Source organism: Coturnix japonica, chromosome 17 (assembly GCF_054131305.1).
Source record: "Coturnix japonica strain WE chromosome 17, WE-NBRP24, whole genome shotgun sequence".
Taxonomy (NCBI): Eukaryota; Metazoa; Chordata; class Aves; order Galliformes; family Phasianidae; genus Coturnix; species Coturnix japonica.
In genome coordinates this window covers 2625495-2632336 of record NC_140679.1, presented here as the reverse complement: position 1 = coordinate 2632336, position 6842 = coordinate 2625495, and positions in this window count along the sequence as shown.

Sequence of the window (6842 nt, the reverse complement as noted above, 5' to 3'; positions counted from 1 at the left end):
AACATTGACCACGTTAGCCTGATATCAATTGAAATAACGAGGCCTTTGCTCCTGACAGGTGCTGCAGTGAGATTTACCAAGAAGAGCAAAGATGTAGAAAAGATCTGCGCTCGGCTGCGTGAGGAAGCCAAACTGCAGGCTGAGCTTTCAGACACAGGCGCTACTGTGGAGTGGATGAAGGATGAGAAGGAGCTCAAGGCCAGTGAAAATTATGAACTGCACATTGTGGGGAAGAAACACACCCTGAAAATTCACAGCGTCTCAATGGATGATGCTGCAAGTTGTCAGTGCATCTGTGAGGGGGATAAAATGCTCTATCAGCTTTCAGTGAAAGGTATGTGACAGTCTGGGCTGTCCTCTTCCTGCCCAGGGCCAGCAGACTGCATTCACCTGACTCCCCGACAGTCCAGCTGTTGTCAGACAGCATCTGGGGTGTTTTCAGTGGCTGTTTTGACTTGAACTGGCCAGTCTGCTTTGTAGAGCCATTTGATTTCTGTGTTCTGTCCTGTGATTCGTCCTTAAAATGAATATAGAGGAAATCTAGGGAAAGATAGGAAAAAGAGCATCCCAGCCTTCCTGCTCTTCTCTCAGGGTGGCCACGAAAGATGATGTCAACAGCTCTTTTTGTAGCAGTGATCCCAAATGAGGAAGAGACCTGTGAAGAGTCACAGGGATGTTTACTTAGCTGTCATTCCATGGTGGGCTTTTTCTTACACAGATGTAGAGAGAAACTTAACTTTCCCACGCAGGGAAAGTCTGTTTTGCTTCAGGGTGTAGGTTTGATCTCTGAGATCCACACGCTGGGCCTTGATTGCAATAAATGAGAGCCCTTTGTTTGCTCCAGTGGAAGACTTTCCATTTCTGCAGTACCCTCTGCAGATGACACAAATGCAAATGAACCTTCTTCCCAGCAACAATTGCCTTTTACTTTTTTACACTGAGTATGCATGAGGCTCTTCATCATCTTCTGCTGGCTTGTCACCCTTGTTGGTCCATGGAGAAACAACAAAGCCCTAGAGTAGTGTCTGCACTTTGGCATTGGAGAGCTTACTTAATTGCTTCTTCTCAAAGAACAAACTCCAGAGAGACATGGAGACAGCTCCAAACAGAATTGAATAATGGGACTAAATTGATGGAGAGCAGAACTTCCTGCCAAGGCTTGTCAGCTAGTCTTAATTTTGCTTTTCTTCTCTCTCTTTGTCATGTTAGCATAATATTTTGTACTGGCAGGTCTGCCCCCAGAATTAATTGAATTAGCTGATGGACTTTTCCATGTGCTTTGCATTGTAATGTGACTATCAAATGAGTAATCAATGCTGTTATTTTAAAACCTGTGTTGGCAAGCTGTAAGACAAACAACTGCTGTTGGTAGCTTGGTTACTGCAGAATCAGCTTTCGTGTATCTCATAGATAGGGAAGAGACCCTTAAGGGTCAGCTAGTTGGACTCCCCTGCAATGAACAGGGGCACCGCAGCTCCATCAGGTGCTCTGAGCCCTGTCCAGCCTGACTTTGAACATCCTCAGGCTCACCAATCTTATACCCATGCCACACACTCGCAGTATTTCACCATTCAGCATCGCCACTTGTATCTTCTCTTCCTGTAAACCAGAGCTAGCTGGTAAATCATCTGCTGTGCGGGTCAGCTGTGTCTCTCCCATGGGCATCACGTGGCTGCTGGGAGGCTCTGAAGAGCTGCAGCCAGAGGTGTGTCACCCGCTGGGCCTCGTGCCCAAAGGAGCCCACAGGAAAGTGTTGTTGCAGTTTGTCATGCACTGCACTGCCATGAGACTTGACGTGCCAGACATCCTCTGACACGTGAGCTCCTGCATCCAGGCAGGACATCTGAGACGTCTCCTTCAGCCTGACGTGGCTGCAGTTTCACACTGGTTTTACTAAGGAAGGAGAAGGCACGTGGATGAAACTCTTTTCCTGCTCTTCCTGGCATTAGCTCATAGTACAAGTAAAGCACTGTCAGGTCAAGCCTGGAGGAGTAATGCTTGTCACTGACATGTTCCTGTTCAGGGTGGAGCTGGAGGGTAAAATAACACAAGAAATTGTCATTGAAATTCAATATCTGTGAAATTCAGCTGGCTGCATTCACAGAACCTGGCGTTAAGATCTGTTTTCTGGTTTGTATCTTGAGCCTCTTTTCCATAACCCAGTCCTCATTTATGAACTGAAGCTCTACTGAAAGCCTTTCGCTGTGTATGCTCATGCTGCAGTGCAGCGCTTGTGACCTCTAACAGCATATTCACGTTCCTCTGACCACAGGATCCTTAAGGTTGATTAAGACCCTCTAGTCTGACTGCTCACCCATCACCACTGTGATGCTCACCATCAGCTAGCTAAAAACTCAGCAGAGATGATAGATCAAGCACAACACTGGATTTGGGATGGCTAGAGAATCCTAAGATATTGAAGGATTGCTTGCAGGTGGTGTTGGCTCAGGTATTCACCCTGCATCCCACCTCCCGTTCTGTTTGGTTGAGAATCATGCATTCTGCAATTTCACTTTGTAATTCAAAGACCTGGCTTTATCTGTTGAAAAACTGATCTAAAACAAGCCAAGAAGACTCCTTTGGAACTGGTTGATGCAGAACAAAGGCATCCCCAAAGGACAAGTTGCACTGTTTGATGAACATTATTGGATGAGAGCTAAGCTAAGATTTAAAAAGTTCTGGGGCTGTCTCTGAGCATCAAATACAGAGGAAGCCTGCATGATTCCCTGAGAATGGATACCTCCTACTTTGGTGTAGGGTTAAGGGAACACTAGCAGTAACTCCTATCACAAAATGTCACATGGCTCAGACAAAATGCCATCAAGAGGGCTTAATTAGGAGCACCAAATGGTCACAAGATGGTTTAGGGCAGGGAAGTAATCTATCTATGTGATATTGATTGATGCTATTAGTTCTTAACAGCTTGACTCTAGAGGGACTGTTGTTCTTTGGTCACCTAGTTTTAAAAAAATAGATGGCTCCTGTCTATTACAATTTTTAACGAATTATTTGTTCACTGATGCCATAAATGTGCCTGGCATAGCAATTGGCCTTGGTATATTCAGTGAATGAAAGCAACAGTTGTTGCTCTAAGAAATGCAATACTAAGCTCGGTCTGCCTGTAGCTGACAGCCATCAGCTTGCTCCTCAGGCAGGTTCTGTCTGGATGGAATGAAGGGCATGAAATACTGATGTGCTCATCAAACGCTGCTTGTTAGCTTAGAGACAAGGTGTTGAATAGGTTTGTTCATGTATTGCAAACATGTTACTTAGCTGCCTTCATTTTAGCTTCAGAAGAACATGTGCAGAATACAGAATTGATTAAAAGAAATAAGAACTGTCTGCATAGAACTTACTCTTTCCTTACACAGGAGAATCAAGCAGACGTTTGTATGTGAGTACCTCCAGAGGTGAAACTCGATCACCCAAATGTAATGAGCAGAGACATTACAATCAGTTCTAACTGTATCTTCATGCTGCGCTGAATATGCCTGAGTCAGGATGTAAACCACTTTCTCTTTTTTTTCTTCAGATGAAGCCATTAATTCTGTCAACAAGCCCAAAACGACTCCAGAAATATCAGTCAGTCCTTCTGAAGACCTGGAGCTGGTGTGTGAGGTGTCAGCTGCAAGCGGAGCTGTCGTATGGAAGAAAGATCAAACAGAGGTGAAGCAGGACCAGAGGACAACCATCATCTCCCAGAGGACGCACCACAAACTCATGGTCAAAAATGTGACCCTGAAAGACCAAGGGAGCTACAGCTGTGAAACAGAAGATGACAAAGCAACATTCCAAGTGAAAGTCAGAGGTGAGAAAATGCTTGGAATCCCAGAGATAAAGGAACGCTTCATTTGGTGTGTCTTGCATTTGGAGGATCAACTTACAGCCTCTCTGGTGCAAAACACTTTGGCTATAGGACTTTCTTTGTCATCTAGTGTCATAGCTACACTTTTCTACATGTGCTTTTACATCCAGGAATGAATTACTGCAACAAACCATAGGCAAGGAGTAACTTGTGCAGCTCTTGTAGTCAGCTGGTGTCTGCAGGGTTACAGTGCAAGAGCACACCAGGCATGCAGGGAGTGAGAAAAGGGGAGGTGTTTGAAGAGATCTGGTTACAAAATTTGAATGACACAATTAGGTGAAAAATGCCAATAATCAGACTCATAAATGGCCTGGGTTGCAAAGGCCCATAGTGCTCATCCAGTTCCAACCCCCTTCTTCCTATGTGCAGGGTTGCCAAGCAGCAGCCCAGGCTGCCCAGAACCACATCCAGCCTGGCCTTGAATGCCTGCAGGGATGGAGCATCCACAGTCTCCTTGGGCAGCCTGTTCTAGAGGGCCGTTCCCTTCTGATTTACTGGAAATGTAGAGAGACATCAGAAGAAAAAAAGATAAGGGAGGAGGTTCAGCAGTGCATGCAGGTGTTCTAAATCTCATGTCCAAATCTGCTATCAGACTGCGAAATGTTTAGCTTTGTGATATGATATGAAATGATATGATATGATATGAACTGATATGCCTATAATTTCCCAAGGCAAAATAGAGGGGAAAGTATTTTCCTGTCTTAATGAGGCATCACGATGCTCCCTGTGAAGGGCAAGTATAGTGAAAACGGGGAACTGGAGTTAGCTCTGCAGCAGACTACAGCAAAATGGTGTGACTGTTGTGATGTCCCTGCAGAGAAAGAAGACGTGTTTACAAACAAGGACAAGGTACAAAAAGAGGTGAAGGCTGTACTGACTCAAAATGCCATGCTGAGCTGTGAGGTGGCCCAGGAGAAGTTGGAGGTGAAGTGGTACAAGGAGGGGAAACTGATCACCTCGAGCAAGAAGTTCAAGGCTGAGTCAGAGGGCAAACAGCGTCGGCTGGTGGTGAGCCAGGTGGAGAAGAAAGGTGCAGGGGAGTACAGCTGCGAGGCTGCTGGCCAGAAACTCACCTTCAAGATTCATGTAACTGGTAGGAAACACATTTTGGTTGATATTCTTTGATTATTCCATAGTCTGGCTGTGGAAACGTCTGTGTGAACGTGTCTTCTTGATTCTGCCATGAAATTGTTTTGGGGAGGATGAAAAGAAATGCTTACAAACGTGCAGCTAAAATGATTATTTGTCTTTAACAGTGTTTCATCCAGCTCTTCCCCTACGACTACTTTTATAATGAGCTGTCCATGGATGTCCAACTGTGATTTGTACAATGTGCAACACTGCTCTACCAGTTGATATTTCAACAGTAGTAGTTACAGATCTCTACTGTGGCTGCACTGAGGTTTGGTTGTCGGTGTCCTAAGAACTTTTAGTCAGAGGCATTGCACTTGCCTTTGGTTTGTTGAATCCCACGTTGATGACCATTCGTTCCATGTTCTGTAAATGTAATGACCAGTCATGAATCCATTGATACCTTTCTAATTGTACGTTTCTCATTAGTCTGAGAGTTTAGCATGGAGGCAGATCTCTCACTCCAGCTGCAGTAGAGATTGCTCTGGTGTCAGTATATTTTGCACAAGATCCGGTCAATTTTAACTTAGACTCCAGATAGCCATGGGCACATCAGCTGCATTCTGAGTGACCATTAGTGAGCTGGCAGATGACGAGGGTTTGTCTTCTGTTTTATTTGTAGCTGCACTCTGCTGGTTTTGCTCATAAGTCAACTTGTTCTCTGTTAACTTTACAGTTCTTGTCTTGTATTCTGAGCTGATCAGGACAGGGAATCTGTTTTCTCCTCTTCTTTCTTATGGCAGTGAACACATTGGAGCTTAATCCTGGTCAAGGTTTGGCATTTGGTCAGCTATGTGGAGGAGCAACTGTACTGGGAGTCTACTGCCTTTCTTCTCACACAGACCTGGTGTCCTTGCAGGGCATAGCTTGCGTTCTGTTCCCTTGTAAAGGTTGAAGTCTTTGCTCTCTCCATCTTGGGGCATTCTGCTCCTTCAGTCCCTAGTGTGCAATATATCTCTGCTCCTGTAGTAGACAGTTTTGCTGCTGCCTGCGGTGTAGACTCTAAACTATCAGCTCTTACTGTTCCCACACCACGTGGATGTGATTCTGGGGCCTTTGGATCTGTTCCGTGAGTTGTGTCGCTCATGCTTTTGGCTCAGGAAACTGGCAGTTTCAGCTAAGAGTGGATTACAGACAGGGTAGATTTGGGAGGTATCTGTCAGAGAAAATGAAATATGAACGATGACAGAAAGACTATGGCAACAACTGGAATCTACCAAGTTAATCCTCAGCAGCCAAAGCCAGCCCATGTCTTATTGCAGAGGTGTAGGGAGAAAACACAGCAATGTAGTGCTTTTACACTTGAATTTTGCTAGCTGAGGGCTATTATTAGCTGTTTGCCTCAGAAACCAAAGGTTTTCTGTTCTCTTTCAGACCGGATGAGCTCATGGCTGCACAGGGTAATGTAATACCTCCTCCTCTGCCATACGTGGAGAGTGCTTGCCTAGCTACCGTTGCTGTATTTCTCATGTGTAACACTGTAACATGATGTGCAAGTCCAGCACTCACTGCAAAATGATGTGGTGTGAAAGTCAGGAGGGATTATGAGTACTCTTGGAGTGGTTGGCTCTTTCACTACAGAAATCCTCATCTTACTAGCTTCTCCCAAAGTGCAATGGCTTCCTGAGTCTTAATTTCTCCTCTTACCATTGCACTCAGAAAGATTTTCAGGGTTCCTCTACCCCAGGGTTCCACTGGTAGCACAGAACAATCCCATTTTAAGGACATGTTGAATGTTAGGTGCTGAGCGTTGAGCATTACGGGATGCAGATTAGACCTTCTTGCTTAAAAGAAACAAGTGCTGCACACCTTGGAAACCTATAGAAAACTAGAGTAAAAAGGGCTG